The sequence below is a fragment of the Ostrinia furnacalis genome, unplaced genomic scaffold (genome assembly GCF_004193835.3).
Source record: "Ostrinia furnacalis isolate ACB-3 unplaced genomic scaffold, ASM419383v2 OfSCF6681, whole genome shotgun sequence".
NCBI lineage: Eukaryota > Metazoa > Arthropoda > Insecta > Lepidoptera > Crambidae > Ostrinia > Ostrinia furnacalis.
In genome coordinates this window covers 472,849-489,959 of record NW_021136920.1, presented here as the reverse complement: position 1 = coordinate 489,959, position 17,111 = coordinate 472,849, and the positions used below count along the sequence as shown (strand labels likewise).

At 34.3% G+C, this 17,111-nt stretch overlaps 1 long non-coding RNA gene and 5 other non-coding genes across 6 annotated transcripts; 1 reads left to right on the top strand and 5 right to left on the bottom strand.

Moving 5' to 3' along the window:
* Nucleotides 1–573: 573 nt before the first annotated feature.
* On the bottom strand, nucleotides 574–1,647 carry LOC114362674 (uncharacterized). Its single transcript, XR_003656707.1, has 2 exons — nucleotides 1,372–1,647; nucleotides 574–869 (listed from the first exon to the last, which is right to left on the bottom strand). It is a non-coding gene; the product is annotated as an uncharacterized LOC114362674 (long non-coding RNA).
* Nucleotides 1,648–1,948: 301 nt separating this feature from the next.
* Nucleotides 1,949–2,020, bottom strand: TRNAP-AGG (transfer RNA proline (anticodon AGG)). The gene has a single exon. It is a non-coding gene; the product is annotated as a tRNA-Pro (tRNA).
* An 890-nt stretch (nucleotides 2,021–2,910) lies between these two features.
* Nucleotides 2,911–2,982, bottom strand: TRNAP-AGG (transfer RNA proline (anticodon AGG)). Its single transcript has one exon. It is a non-coding gene; the product is annotated as a tRNA-Pro (tRNA).
* Nucleotides 2,983–3,381: 399 nt separating this feature from the next.
* Nucleotides 3,382–3,453, bottom strand: TRNAP-AGG (transfer RNA proline (anticodon AGG)). The gene has a single exon. It is a non-coding gene; the product is annotated as a tRNA-Pro (tRNA).
* Nucleotides 3,454–11,435: 7,982 nt separating this feature from the next.
* TRNAP-AGG (transfer RNA proline (anticodon AGG)) lies at nucleotides 11,436–11,507 on the bottom strand. The gene has a single exon. It is a non-coding gene; the product is annotated as a tRNA-Pro (tRNA).
* A 1,216-nt stretch (nucleotides 11,508–12,723) lies between these two features.
* Nucleotides 12,724–12,795, top strand: TRNAP-AGG (transfer RNA proline (anticodon AGG)). Its single transcript has one exon. It is a non-coding gene; the product is annotated as a tRNA-Pro (tRNA).
* Nucleotides 12,796–17,111: the final 4,316 nt, after the last annotated feature.

Sequence of the window (17,111 nt, the reverse complement as noted above, 5' to 3'; positions counted from 1 at the left end):
TGCGGAGATGCGTTTGCTGCGTAGGGTCATTTCGCCTGTTCGCGTCCATTTAGTGCAGTTGGCAAGTTTGACGGCGATAATAAAAATGCCCCAGCACTCATTTCTATGACAAATTTGTGTAATGTATTCATTATATATTCTATTTTAAGATTAACTTTCAGTTGTATTAGAAACATCTTGCGTTTTCTTTTTAAATAGATAAACTTCAGAATTAGGCGTTATACCCAGTTTGCGTCCACAAAATCCAAATTGCGTCCACCCGTGGACCATTTAGCGTCCAGCAGCTTAGAAAAGGAATAAAGGGCTGATATTTTTAAGAATTAATAAAGAAAGATTGTGTTTGAACAATTTCTTTATTTAACAATAAACTTAATTATTAAAAATCAACATTATCATCATTTAAAACTCACTTTAAAAAATAAAAATAATTCTTCTCAACATTGGTTTAAGTAAAAAATTCTTTATTTCTGGCCAAACATTTTTCAAACAATTTTTGACCTGGACGATCATCTTTGAAATTATTTTTAAACTCTCCGTCTCGAATTATTTTTTGAACAGTATACAAAATTCTTGCTTTTTACTGGAAATCCACATTTAGAAATGTTAAGAAGCCATTCAACTACTTTTGTATTATTGTTCCATTTTCTTCCCTAAACTTTGAATTTTTGACGAATTTCAATATCTAATTACTACATGACGTGACATATCATTGGAAAGAAGAAAAGCTAGAGATGTTTTTAAGATCATTGGCAATCCACTATCATCTTTAATTTTTTTTAAATCGAATTCCAAGTTGAAATTTTTACCGTGGTTTGTACCTTTGTTAAACTTTCGCGGCTCGTAACTAGCTATCCAATCATTATCTGGATCTGAAATTGAATTTATTTGACTAAAGACATATTAGATATTAATATCAAATAACAAAAGCGGTTAAAAACACGCGAGAAAAAAAATTTAGGCAGTTTTTAGATCAAATTTTGGAAAAAATTAAACAAAAACAAAAATATCAATTAAAATAAAAGTAGCTCACTTAGGGTCAGATGTGCGAACTTGTATTCTTAAAATGACCTTACCTATACACATTAATATTAAACAGTATGTTTTAATTTTTTTTATAAGCAAGTATTTAACGAAAACAGTGGACGCAATTTGGTTTATTATTACAGAGGATAGGTATAGTTTGCGTCCATTGTGGACGCAAAGTGGAAGTTTTGTAAAATCGATGTAGTAATTCGCGTCCACCTTATTTTATTCGTTAAATATAAAAAACATTACCAAATTCATAATAAATATTATACCTTTTTTCATCATTAAACTGTAGAAATAGCCATCTATCCTAAAATTCACATAAAACAATAATATAAAACTTACCATCAAACACGCCGCTGCACACTAATTTTTATCTAAATATGCAGCGCATGTGAGCTTCCTTGTTGAACAGCGGAGACTAACTATTTTTCTAAACAGGAATGGTTGGACGCACAGGACTTTTGTCTATGTGTGCGTGCCTCTTATACATTGACGTATTAGCGGTAATGACTTTTCGTTTGATTGGTGTGTTAGTTGACTTGTTTTCGAGGATTTTTAAAAGGAGATCGGCAAAATGGACGCGAACTGGGCGATGGACGCGAACAGGCGAAATGACCCTATGCGTTGTGCGTTATGATGCGATTTGCGGGAGATAAAAGTGCGGTTTTTTCACTCGCGAAACTGCGAAGATGTGCGTTGCGTTTAAAGTTTTACGGTGAAGTGTGTCAAAGCTTGACGTTCAGAAACGCCAAGAATGACCACAGAGATGTGGAAACCAAACAGTTTTCTACCTGCAGACAAAACTATTTGGGAATTAAAAATAAACTAAAGTTAAGCGTACATCTGCGTAACCAATACCTTAAAATAATTTCATCGAATAATATCAAAAATTCAGATTTTTTTCCTCAAAAAAGTATTTGGGCTCGTCCGGGATTTGAACCCGGGACCTCTCGCACCCTAAGCGAAAATCATACCCCTAGACCAACGAGCCGGTTATACAATAATGATAACCAATACAGTCCATTCTACACGTGATTATGTAATCAAACACCAGAAACAGTAACTGCTTATCTACAAGAGGCGATCAACAAAGTGAAAGGTAACGCAAAACTACTTAATTATTTCATATAGCGATCCCTCTCACTCAATCCAAAATGCCTATACGCATGAAAATGATGGACTGAGAAGGTCTCTTGACAATTTTTCTTGTATTTAATTGTAAAAATAAACCTGCATTTTACCTTATTTTCCAAACTTCGTAAAAGAACACGCGCAAAGAACAGTTCTAAAATCTATGCACATAAAAGTTTTGTTCTTGTTTAGAGATCGTACGTATTTTAACTTAAACTAGCCAATTCCTAGGAGCTCCCACCTAAAGTAAACTCGATAGTGCCTGAGTAAAGAAAAACAAAAGACTCGAGCTCTACGGGACCAACTTAATTTTGCCGTTCTTTGCCAGAGACTTGAATAGTTCGATACGCAAATCGAATCTTGCACTGGCTACTGAGACGTCAGTTTATAGGCCAAGAGATGGAATGCTTTATTTATTGTCCGTGGTGCATAATCTTTTCTTAAAGGTTTTAAACCTTTGTCACCTGTCATCCGCTTTGCAATGGAGGGAAGTCGAACCTTAATTTCGAACTCCTCCTATGTTCTTCTGATTAATTTCGTTGCGGGTCTAATGACAGTTTAACTTTCCCCCGGGACAAACTTGACCTTCATTGGTTGGGTTTTTGTGGCGGTCAAGCTGTAGATCCTGGCTACACAGGAGTTGCAGTGGTGGCAACGAGAGGTGGGTACAGTCCCGTAAATGCACAATGCTCATTCACCCAAATGCAATCGTCGTTTTATCTTATTAAATACGAATCCAAAAAAGAGACTGGGCTCGTCCGGGATTTGAACCCGGGACCTCTCGCACCCTAAGCGAAAATCATACCCCTAGACCAACGAGCCGGTTGTACAACATAGATTATTTATACAGCTTATGCTGCAGGTGATTGTGTAATCATAAACCAGATACAATTATTATTGACATAACTACATAAAGTTATAACAAATAGTAAGACTTGCTAAGACTCTGCGCTTTTGGGCTATCGCTAGACTAAAATAAATTAATTAGTTCTATATAATATTGGTAGGGCGTATGTTTTAATATAAACAAGTAACTAGGTAGGTTTAAAATTTTTAACTAATCCTAGAAGCTCGCTCGCAAGTAAGCAAAAACATGAGATATTTTCTCGCCATTATAATTTGTCAATATAAAGGCCAGAAGATAATATAATGCTCAGTCACTCTTGACTTCATTAACTACGCAATATTTTGTTCTTTCTTTCAATCCAAAAAAAAGAGGTTGGGCTCGTCCGGGATTTGAACCCGGGACCTCTCGCACCCTAAGCGAAAATCATACCCCTAGACCAACGAGCCGGTTGAACAACGAAGATTATTTATACAGCTCATGCTGCTTGTGATTGTGTAATCATAAAGCGATAAAAAGTGAAAGGCTTGCTGAGGCCTTAACCCTTAAATTGGCACTCATTGAACCCTTGCTTCAAAAATGGTCAAATTTGGGATTTAGGTATTGTTTTGATAGATTAAGAAAAAAATATTTACTTTTTGAAAAAAATTCAATTAGTATAGAAGTTATGACATGTCACTCAAAACGGACATTGCCAATTATTTAGCATTACATCCATGTCACTTAGGGCGGACATTGCCAGTTTAGAAAAACAAACGTAAAACAACTTTTCTTAATAACAATACAGGAATCCCTGATAATCATCCTCTGGCTAATCCAGCGCCTTTTTGCAATACATCTGGACTATTTACTGTTGATTTTACATAAATTTATCAAAAAATACTGATACTGACATATAAAAACAGAAAGTGACTGCCTGATTTATCAACATAAATCCCAAACCGGTGGGTATAAAGACACAAAGTTTGGCATGTAGGTTCCTTATTAGGGTCTAGGGGTGTTATCAGAAAGGATTTTTCCAAAATTACTCCCTAAGGGGGTGAAATGGGGGTCCAAAGTTTGTAGGGCGAAACAAAATTAGTTACACTATTTAATTCGAAACTTTACAGGATACATTCCTATCGATAAATGAATAAACACGTGTTTCACGTTATTTCAGAATTCAACCCCTAAAAGGGGGAAATTGGGTAAAAATGTCTAAAAATCAACATGAGTATTTATTACTGATACATGGCATTGTCCGTTTTAAGTGACATAACATTTGTAACCTTGAAATGAATGGCAAAAATCGATATTTTTTTTACAGTTTTGGCAATAACCGTCAGTTTTATTCGTTAATATTCTAAAATCAATCAATAAATCACAAGAACAAGTGTAATACCTACAGTATTGCCACATTTATCCAGAGGGAAAACTTGACATTGCTATTGCATTTATTCAACTGTCTTTATTTTTATAATTCGCGGCTTTTTATTGAACTACAGACCCGTGTTTCACATAAAATATCATGCTTTTTATAAAATATCCCTTGAAAGTCGATAAATTGCTTTAATTTAGATTCTGTAAGCAATTATTTGACATGTCCTTTAAAACGGACAAAAACAATTTAAGGGTTAAACCATACTGTCGTACAAAGATAAAGATATAATAAGACAATATAAATATTATAATATGCATAAAGATATTAAGAGGTGATTAAGCTCTCATTTCCATTGAACACATCTTATACATTTAACCTCTGAAGAAAGAGGTCCTAAACAATCTTCTGCTTAGCCGTTAAGTTCCTGTTAAGGTAGTACATATTAATTAAAACTTTAAATTAACCAAGTCCTAGGATCTCGCAATTAATTTACTCGTAAACTCTATAATTCCCGAGAAGAAAACAAAAGACTGCACCATCAGAATTTTGCAATCCCGTGCTCAAAGCCGTGAACAGTTCGATACGCAAATCGAATCTTGCACTGGCTAGTGGCTACTGAGACCTCAATTTGTAGACCAAGAGATACAACGTACTTCTGCCGTCTATAAGCTAAAAGGCCGCTAAATGACAAAATCTAATTTTGAGCTAGAACAGAAAAAAGCGGCAAAATTTTCAAACCGATGCTGCTCAGTATCTATAAACATTTTGTCATGTTGTCATATACCAAAAAAAAGGTATTTTTTTCAACTTTCACATGAAGTAAGTTGATTTTGTAAAATATTAATAATTAATTCAATAAATGTACATTTTCCTTTCTAACCTTGTAAAATGTTAAGGCTTGCTTCAAGTGTGCAGAACTAAATGGCGGCTAAAGAATCATAACTGCTTTTAAGTTATGGATTTATTAATAACTGCCAGAAAAGACAGGAAGTTATTAACATATCCATAGCAAAAAAGCGGCTAATTACACATAGCCGCCAAAAAAGCGGCTAATTACACATAGCCGCCTTCTAGGCAAGTAGATATCGCTTAACTTCTCTTCCAAAAATTTTTAACAACTTTTAATACAGTTATGCATAACTTAAAGGCAGTTAATTACTAAACCTTTTCATATAACTGCTTTTTAGGCTAGCACTATCCACATCTGTATTTTTCGAATCCTGCAAAATTAAACGTTAACTTATAAAATCAAACTAAGTTTTTGCAAAGAAAAGTTCTTTTTTTCCACAAAACTATCGGGAATGGTGATTACAAAATAAAATAGTCCATTCTCTTAGGGTAACATTTTAAAAATTGCCTTTATTCTAGTTCTAACAACCTTATTTGCATGTGTGGGGTATCAAATTAAATGTAATTAAGTGGTATATAATGCTGTAATATGTGTAATAACCTCAGCTGAATTACAATTACGAAAATATTTATCAAAATAAAATCTCAAGTCCATATTTTCAATTAACAGTCTCGAAAATATAAATAATAGACAGAAAATATGTAAAGCACACATAACGAGCAACTCATTATCTATTCAGGTTTTTTTTAACTCAATCAAATTCAAAATGTCTTAGTTACATAGTTGTCAGTGAGGCGCTCTCTACTCCAGACAGCTGTACTCTATTAGTTTCAACTATTTCAGTGGGAAAGGAGACGAGTGAATGATAGTATTTTATGTTTCTTAAATTAAAATTTAAATATATGTATTACCAACATTATTCAGTACACTGTTTTTATCATTATTACTGTTTTCATTCTTGAGCAAACTTAATATGTTTCTATGAAACCTAGAAATACCATATTATTGAAATCAAATGAAAAGTAATTATATTTTCTTCAACTTCTCTCTCATGATTTATGCAAATGACCGTGCTCAGATGTTTACTTTCGAAAAAAAAATTTATCTCTGACAAGGCATATCTTTAAGGTTCTAGAATGCTAGATTAAGCTCAAATTGTAGAAAATTTAATTGACTTTACAAAACTATTAAACAAAGAAACTGGAAACATTTTTTATATTTAAAATAACTGAAATAAGCGCCTGAGTTATTCAGTATTATGAATTATTTTCTTTGACTTGCTGTATCTCCAAAAAAATTGACTAAGAGCATTGGAATGAACTTCAAACGGTGGCAAACTATATTAAATTTAGTAAAATATGAAGCAACGATATCGACAAAACGCTCTCTTGTGGTAGTTTCCCCAAAACAGTGAAGATAGCGCCAAAGTTACATTTTGGCGCATTGTTGCAAATAAAGGTAAAAGGGACCTAACAACATCATAAATACTGTAAAAAAGCGTGTTTACGATGTTTTGATGTCGACATTGATTGGCCTATTATGTAACTAAATAAAGACTCCTATAAGCTTAGGTAGGTACTTAGCTTAGATACAAATATGTACTTATTAATCCAAAGCAAAGTTTTAAATTATTTATTACAAAATATAAACGGTGGTTACTAGCAAGTTTATTTTATTGTCGATTTCGAGGAAAAACTGATTTATTTTTGTATTTTCAATCGATTTTATTAATGTTTTTTTTTATTATATCCATTTCAATACTGTGGCATTTCTTCTTTCTTATAAGTTTTATAAACATACAATATTGTCATTCACTCGTCTTATTTCCCACTGAAAGTAGTTAAAACTAACAAACTACACGCGCATGAAGTAGAGGGAGCGCCTTACTAACAACGATGTAACTAAGACATTTTCAATTTGATCGAGTCACAGTTTTATTCTTTGGATAGCTAATGAGTAGCTTGTTATGTCTGCCACATGTATTTTTTGTCTATCTTGTATAGTTTCGATGCTATATTTAAAAATATTTGGTTTTTATAGCTGTAATTTTCATTTAATTTGAAATATTTTCATTATTGTACTATTTAGTTGATATTGCGTATCATACCTTTATAAAACAGTTATGGTATCATTTGACACCCCCCACATGCATGTAAGATTCATAGAAACATAATCCTTTGCATTTATCAAAATGTTTCAGCTGCTGTTTTGACGATGAGTCTTTTCTCCGGGACCAGACGTTTTACAGATGGGCTCCGACAGACATACTCAAGAACATACTAAAATTTGGTCCGGTATCACAGAATACATAATAGTCCGGTATCACAAAGTGAACTATACTTACAAGCGAGATGGGTAGTTTGCGGCTTTTTAGCGATGTTTTGTTATTTAACGGCTTTTTTGTTATGCAAGACACAGAGGAAAATATTTATTTTACTTTACGTACGGTATAATAAGGCTTTCTATAATAGTATATTAATTGTAAAAGTAGTAACACTACAACGTTTAAAGGCCGCAAAATTATTTTAACTGCTTTTTAGTTCGGTAAGAGCGTATAACCGCCTTTTAGTTAAGTATATGCCAGGTATTATACTCCGACGTAACCAAGCTAAAAAGCCGCAAAAATACTTTTGCTACCTTTTAGTTAACTGTTAAATATTAACTATTTTATAGCTAAGCATTGATAGTAGTAGTAGATCCAAACGTTAAAGTAGTATAGCTGCCTTCTAATCTAGTTGTGCCGTTTAACGACCTTTAAGCGATGTAAGGTTTTTGTTTTTTGTATTTAGCTGCCTTTTGAAAACAAATATCTTGAGAACGGTAAAAGATAGAATAACCGTTCCTAGACAGATCGATAGAGAATTTTTTTTTATTACCGTTACATTAAAAAAGTGAAAAATGACCAAATGTCATTTAGCGGCCTTTTAGCTTATAGACGGCAGACTTGTTTAATTTTTATTTACCACAGGATACGTTGTCATAATAACACACACAATTTTCCGAAATATTAATTAGTTTGTCTGTATTTTATGAAATCATGAAACTTGCTTTTAGATACCTACGCGTTATGTCCTTTTACCGTAAAGTGTAAACAAAACAATTAAACATACGGCACGGTAGTAAGTCATTTCACTTTAAGAGTAAAAAATTCAACTTTTATAAAGCAATTTTCCCTGAAACACCTTGGAATCTAACAGAAAATTCGTTACAACGCCTAGAAGACGCGAAAGTTTGCTCTTGAAACGATATAAGCTCGGACACTGGCTCTAAGCCTATAATGGACTGGTGCGAAATAATTTGCAATGCAAAACGCTCCTTGTGTGCCACACTTTGTTGTGTGCCTTTGAAGCAGCTTGCATTCTGATGGTTACCAAGATAGTTGCATTAGAGAACTTAAGTTTGTTTTCTTGTGACTTGGAATGCTAAATTAGGATCAGGTATTATAATATGGTTTTATGTAATGAAGAGTTGTGAAGCTATGGCTATATTATGACCGGTACCAGACTAGCTTTGGCAGCTACAATAATTGCTACAAAACTTACTTTGACTCAACCAACAAAGTCAAAGTCAAAGTCAAAATTTCTTTATTTGTTTAGACTAATAAATAGTTCTTACAAATCGTCATTTTGCTCTTAAGGAGCCTCTACATGTCTCATAATCTTTTTACCCTACCAGCGCTTCGAGACCAACATTTGGCAAGTGCTGAGAAGAAGCGCCGCAACAAACTCAGTCACCACTGTCTGCCGGTTAATATAAATAAATATAAATAGTAGTAGTAGGTACATTCGATTCAGGAGCAGTTCACTGAATTTACCATGCATTCTTGTATGGTGTATCTTATAAGAATGGGTATACAAGATTGCGTGGTATATTAAACAAGGTAGTGACGTGCTAATATCTAGACTTACATATTAAGATACTAGTAGAAATGACTCGCATACATAAATTTGAATAACTTGGATTGACCAGTCCCCGAAAGCAGCGCCTGTTCACAGACATGACGAGTGAACCAGCCATCGCTTCACTCAAGTAGCTAAAGTAAACTAAGCGAGCTGTTGAAACATCGGTTAATGACCGTATCCTTTTTATTGCAAAAGCCGCTGAGCTGAGCTTTCCCGCCAGAGTTTCTATATGGGGGCCCCACTGGAGTTTTGAATCCAGGGTAATTCCCAGAAAAACAGTAGAGTCTACCAGATCGATGGCATTATTATTAAGTTCTATTTGGGTACTAACTGTTTTTACGTTAGGCAAAGAGAATTTTATACATTTTGTTTTCTTTGCATTAAGTTGTAAATTATTTGTAGTGAACCAACTTAAAACTCTTGTTAGTGCATTATTTACATCGTCAAAGTTATTTTTACTTCTATCAATATTAAAAATCAAAGATGTGTCATCAGCAAATAACACGATTTCGCAAGAGTCCTTAACAAAATATGGTAGATCATTAATGTATATAAGAAACAAGAATGGACCCAGAATTGACCCCTGCGGAACTCCCATTTTCACAGGTGACCCAGAAGACAAAACACCATTTATGTCAACTTTTTGAACTCTAAAGTTTAAATAGGATTGTATTAAATCCAAAGCCGAGTCCTTCACCCCATAAAAGTGCAGTTTGCGAATTAGCGTTTGATGTTCTACGCAGTCAAAAGCTTTTGAGAGATCACAGAAGACCCCTAGTGCATTTTGAGAACTCTCCCAAGCCTCGAAGATATGTTTAAGTAGTGCAACCCCGGCATCGGTGGTGGAACGACCCTTGGTAAAACCATATTGTTCACTATGAAATAGTTTATTAGAGCCAAAGTGAATCATCATCATCATCAATCAACGTCAAAAATCTGTCAAATTCCATACAAAATCACTGATTGTTGTTATAGATACTGTTAAAGTTAGATGGTGCAATTTAGCCTACCTATGTATAGTAAACATGAGACCATTTATTATACTCGTAGTCGTGAAGTGTTTCATCTTTTACCCTGACTAGGTTGATAATCTTCCTGCTAGAGAAAGCATGCCTTTAGTACTTAAATCAATTAAAACATAATTGTACATAATACATTTTTGTAGTGTTAATTGTGAAAAATATAAAACGTTAAAATAACGGTATCGTTAGCCAATGAGCTGCTGTCATAGTGACATTGACGTTATAATATGTCAATGTCACGAGAATCAAACGTCAGAATGAAGGGACGCGCGGAGATGACTCCGCGCGCTTTTGTGCTAAGTGATGAATTCGATGGGTGCCTGGAACAAAGCCGCAATCGACAAAACACAATTTTACAGGAGAAGAGATTTAGTGTCAATTTTGAATAATTCTAAACTACGAGGCGTATCAAAACGGTTTGTATATCAAACGATGCGTTATTTTTTCTGGAGTAACATTGAATGTGCATAAGGTTATAGTGCTTAGAATATACTTTAAAAAGGGTAGAAATACATATTGCCGCTTCATACATTGAAAGTCGGTTCCGTAAGAGTCCATTGTGGTTTTATTCCGGTAAAAAGTGTGCAATTAATCAAACAGCAATAGTGTATTGCAGCCTCGGGCGCTGATCTGAAGGATACAGTTAAATAGCCGTTTGCTTGTAGAAGATTTAAATAAAAGTTTTAACATTGTATATGGCACGATTATTCCGGTCAACAAATTTTAAATGGTGAATGGGAATAACGATTCAATATCCATAGTGCTTTTGGTAAATCAGGCAGTTTCAAAGATAAAATTCTGAAAAAAATTCAAAAGGTGTATAGGGTTTACCCGCAGTTTACTAAAATCACTTAATCGGAAAACTGCTGCTATGGCTATTGCGGCTTTGTTCCAGGCACCCATCGAATTGTAATTAAATTAAGGCAATATAATGTGAAAGATGAGTATCCAGTGTTTTATTTATGAGAATAGATCGACCGGCCTTTAATAGTAGGTACTAAGTATCTATTATTTGGTCACCATAGTAAAATTACTAGAGTGCGATCGCTATCGTCCGTCCTATTTGTGTTATGAAATATGGCGAAAATAGTCACCCCTGCTAGTAGCATAGCTGTGTAGCACTCGTAGGCTACGGTTCGTAGCTACAGAGAACACAAATACATTTAAATACTTTTCCTTATATTGTCTTTAAGCAATACAAACTTCTGAGTCAAAAATAACTACTTCTTTTTTTATTTTCGCGCGAGTGAATGCTACACTCTTTGTCTCATTCAAAGTATCTGAAAAAAAAGAGATTGGGCTCGTCCGGGATTTGAACCCGGGACCTCTCGCACCCTAAGCGAAAATCATACCCCTAGACCAACGAGCCGGTTGATGGTACTGTTAAAATTGAAAGTTTGGTACGTACAATGTAGTAAATGGTATCAGATGGAAAGTAAAGCTGGGGCTTGTCTACGAGTATGTGCGATAAAAATATATATTATTTTGTCCAGTGGTGTGGCGTAAATACGGATATATCAAGAAATACTGCGGCATAGTAAAGTAGTTTCTGAATAAGCTTATCCTGCATATTGGTTACCTATTGGTGCTATGTTTGCTACAAAAATCAGATGTTCTGGCAACCATTCATACTCACATACACATCCAATGAGACTTTCCTTTTTTTCTTATGTAATATTAAACAGATGATCCAATAGAAATTAATAATTAATATTGATTTACCTAATCAATAGTTTAATTAATTTTACTGAAACTTTCAGACAGACTTATTATTGTGACTGCCCCAAATAATATGAAAAAATATTACGAGTGAAATCAGTTATTTACTACGTGAAAGCATTTTGGCACAGTATTTCTAATCAATGATAAACAACCGAAACAATTGTCCGGACAACAATACTGTATTCAGAGCACGTGCCAACTTATTGGGCTGTTTGATTTCTTCCCCGCCGGCAATCAAACCACAGCTTAACCTCGTTATTTTGGAAACAATCAATCAGTCACGAGATGCGTACTTTTGATTGAAAAGGGTTATCATCGTCAAAATGCCTAACAAAATAATAATTAATAACGTTAAAGGACTATTCCCACCTCCTGCCTGCTGCAACTCCTATGAAGCCAGAACCTAAAGCTGGAGCGCCAATAAAAACCCATTAAGTGAAAGCTAAGTACTTATACAAAAAAAGTCCTAGTGAAGAAGACCAAATTCGTCCCTGGGGAATCTTATAAAATATTTTCATGTGAAACTGGAAAAAATAATTGGTTTACGCATTCAGTTGTGTATTATAGCTGTAATAATACACAAACAAAAATAATTGTACAAAAATACTGCTGCAAATACTCGGTTCAGTGTTATACAAAAATAAATACTTTTCAGTTGTAGAATGTATTTTACAGACGACAGCACATCAAGCACAACACTATGTAGTTGATAAGTGCTGTTTTGTAAAATAATATGTAGGTAGTCCAATCTGCTTTCGCTGTACACGCATGCGTATTGCGTACGCGCAACATTCTGGGTCACCTTTCACCAAAATGACGTGTGAACTTGCCGTTGAATGAATTTTTTTACGCCTTATGTCACTGGCTCGTTGGTCTAGGGGTATGATTTTCGCTTAGGGTGCGAGAGGTCCCGGGTTCAAATCCCGGACGAGCCCATTCCTTTTTTATAATGATTTTTGACAAATGAAATTATTAATTAATGATAATTATGTATTTCTATGAGATAACTTTTTGGATTAGTGTCTCTTTGGACTGAAACAAAATTTATTTCATTCAAGGTACAATTTTGTGTATCTAATGTGTTTTCGTATGTGCCATATAAACAATTCCATTATGTAATCTTTGTTATCATAATACTTTATTATAGCGCTACCTTTAACTTTTATAATGCCATTAATCTTTCAGCTTCAGTTACACAATTTTATCAATGGTCTATAAAATCATAAACTTATCTTTATTAGGCCCCAATATCGTACTTAAATTATAGTATTTTATAATATCAGCATTAGTGTTTGTATTTTGTTCTATAAAAACACTAAAATAATCTCTTTAACTTATTTTATAAAAATATTTTGTCCATCCCAATGAAGCTAACATTTGACAGATTGTCCGAAAGAAGTCATAGTAGATAACTCCTTTAAAAGCACTACAAATAATGCTACCTACCTAGCAGGCTTTTGGTAAAAGTGTATTTACACGCATAGGTTCTACCAAACTATTAAAAAACTTTAAAGAATATGAGCTGAAAAATGTGATCTTCCCGTATATTTTGTAACATCGCAAAAATTACAAATTCAGCAACAAATTTGATTGACTTCCTATAGTTTGATTGAAATGTGTGGTGGCTCGCTACTGTTCGTTTTTTCAAAAGTTTTGACAGACATTACTCTATCGTTCTGTGCATGTACACGTACTTACACACACAAGTAAAGCTCACTCGCCAGGTTAAGGTTAGACCAGACCAACGCGTGCAGCCGGCGTGCACGATGACGATGGCGATGGCGACCAGACAGCGCGTATGAATTTGTAGCGATGTGTTCACATCAACGCGTCCTGTCATTGGTCGCGGCGATCTATGCAGCGTCTGCACGCAGCGATCAGCGATCATCGCGACATTTGTCACTATGACGTTTCTGTTTTTTAAAATCGATCTGTTAAAAAGTTTTTACACGATTAAAAATGAATTATTCATAACATACATAACAAACATGTGTTTTAGAATAAAGAATCAATATCAGAATTTATTGTTATGTAATAAACAAATTATTCTAGTGTTCTCGAAAACCTGCTTCTTCAACTTCATAAATAAAATTGGGATATTATCTGCAGAACAAAATAATTGAGAATGTACATGTCTGCAGCTTTCTCAAAGGCCCTAGAGCAATTCTAAGTATGCCATAAATAAAAACCTAATAATAGCATAACAGTAATAAACCAGATATCAACCGTCCGCGTTGTGTTTCATTTCCCCCACTGAGGCCAAGAAAGCCTTAGTGCAGTCTTCCTTCCTAACAAACCTTTCTTTAAATCTAATTAAAAGGTATTGTTAGGGCTCTAGGGACTACAAACGAAGCCAGAAATTAATATAGCTTGGTTATGAGTAACCAATACCTACTACCTATACCGCATGTAATCCTGTCTCATTCTATAATATATGGCCGCCTGAATAAACTTGAGTGAAAAAGTGTTTCCACTGTCTCAATTGCATCAAAAGCTCCAAACAAATCATTTAATTCAGTTTCCATTTTGCCGATTATGCGTGATTGACAATATGCGTGACAGTTGTGGTGACAGTGACAACCTGCACGCGCAGTGATCGCCATCGCGGTCGCGGCAGTGTGAAACAGCTTTTGCACGCGCATTGGTCGCCATCGTCATCGCCATCGCTGCACGCGTTGGTTTGTCCGAACCTTTCGTGAGTTGCCTTTCCTACTATGAAAACAGCATAAATTCGTTTACTTTAACAAACTACGAACATCTCAGTTTTATGTCTGTATCGAATTATACCCGTGCATCTGACGTTTGATATCCCAATACGATAACAGATTTTCGTTACAAAAAATAATACCAGAAACGAGGCATCCAAGATAGATTTAGGAAACTTATTACATAGAATGATGTCGAGATTTGGTGGGCATTTCGCAAGATATCGTATTAGTGCTGCGTTATTCGATTTTGCCCTCAGCTCACGTACCGCATCGAAATTACGGTAAGGGTCCGCTGAAGAACCTTTTAAGTTAATGTTTTTGGGTAAAGACCTACCCTTTTCTGGTGACCTGACCATGCTGGGCTGGAAAGACAAGTTTTTTTCCGGGAAGGCGGGTTCCGGACTGGAGACAGCGTAATTGAGCCATGCGGCAAAAGTTAAGGTTAGCAATATCATCGCTTCAGTGTCCATAATTATTTTGAATAGTAAAAAACGAAGAATAGACTTATTAAAGGTTGCTTAACTTAGTCAGTGCCTCAGGTATAGGAGTGTAGCGGTACGAGAGTTTTTGTGTCATAATTATGTCAATGTCACCCCTCCCATTCGAAAAAACAAATAATCTTGATTTTAGCATGGGTAGATTCAAATCCTCGATTTTATGAATGATTTAATGAAAAATACCAGAAATAAAAGACTATAATATACTTTAAATTGAATAATCAACTGTGAAAACGAAATAATACTTTACGGGCCTAACAGCACAATTTATGTGTTGATTGAAAAACTTGCCCTCTTCGCCCACCCTCATTAGTGCTTCTTCTTTGTTAATTATTCATTGCCGACTTCTACTTGAAATTCAGAGTAGATTTGTGTTTCTAATTTGGCTATGACTTGCACCAAATTTGTTTTAAATTCAATTAAAAATTGGTTCCTACTGGCTATGAGTCCAAGTCAGGGTTTTAGAAATATTTTGTCGAATTTATATTTTCTTTTCTATGTTATTGGATTTTTGTGTGGGTTTAACCTCAAGCAATCACTTATGATATAATATTTTTTAATCCGATATCAATCTATTTTTATAAATAAAACTGGTGCCTTCACGAGGAACTATTCTTATACAGTCAATGGCACTTAGAAATAGTAAATCGCTATTCCCATTTCACACACTGGTGAACTAGAAGGAATACCTATTGCACCATCGCGTGCAAGAAATTCTAAATTTGAAAAAGTTTTGATAATTATGTTATCTAATGGTTTTTATTTTTATTTTAGGAATTTTGAAATTGGAATAAAAAAATAGTAAAAAATATGATTCTAACTTCAAAAATATTTTTAAAGCAGCCCAAGTGTAACTATGCTTGCTCTACAGGATTTTAGATTGAATCATAATTAAAAATAGCTCACGTGGCACGTGTACGCCGTGAAGTGCATACACGGTGCAAACTTTAACCAACTTCGTTAATGTTGATGAACTCCAAACGTAGGTCTGGTGCAGATTACCCAATTGCATAATAACAAACGGGTAGTATTTAAACGAGTGACTGTAAATTTATGTTGTAAGTGTCAAAAATAATTAATGTGGGCTAAAGAATTACTAAGTGAGCGACTGAATGCGAGTGACGAAAAATCAAAAGAACAGCAACTTACAAAAAAAAATTGAGTTCCTTAAAATACAAAATGAGAAGCTTCATAATATTTGAGCGACCTAATATTTGATTGAGTGTCAACGTTAGGTCCTGCATTTTTTTCAATATTTGGCAAATGCTTTTTTTATACTGAGCGGTATTTTTAACTTTAATGAAGTGTTTCGAATGCAAAAACTACTTTGAAAAATACTATTATGAGCAGCGTATTATGAGCCCACATTTAAATAAAAAATGATCTTATGAAATAAATATTTGACGGAACACTATTCTAGTAGCGAAAAAAATAAATCATTAAAATTTAAGGGTAGGTAATCAAATGAAACAATGTAGGTATATAACGAAACATGAAATAAATTTGTATTTTCTTAAATCGAATCAACAAAAAGAAAACAAAATAATATAAGTCGCTTCTGTCAACCCAAAAAAAAGTAATCTTATTAATAAGGTTCATTGGTACCTATGAGGATTGAGGAGCTCTACCTACTCATCGTCACTGTATGATAAGTGCTGGCTTGGACTTAGCCTCGTTTTCTTTTTTGTCCAATAGGTATCAGTCTTGCTTCCAGTGGCGGTATTGTTAGTTTGAGCCGAATTGCTAGACCCAAAACGTGTTTGCATACATATTTTGTTAAAAATTCGGGACAGTCGCCCCGCCCCCATTCGAATTCGCGCGCTGTAACAATCTGTAGTTTTCATTAATAAAGCGTATCAAAATAAAAAACATGAGACCTCAAATATTATAATATCAGTAACCAATAATCATTAATAAAGCAGCTCACACAACTTTGCTTAGAATTAACTTTTTTGTAGTTCGTTCAGTAAAACCTCAATTAGAAAAATCTAATGTATCTACATATTAAAGTTGCCCTCTCTGTATTTCTAGTCGCTCACTTAGTAA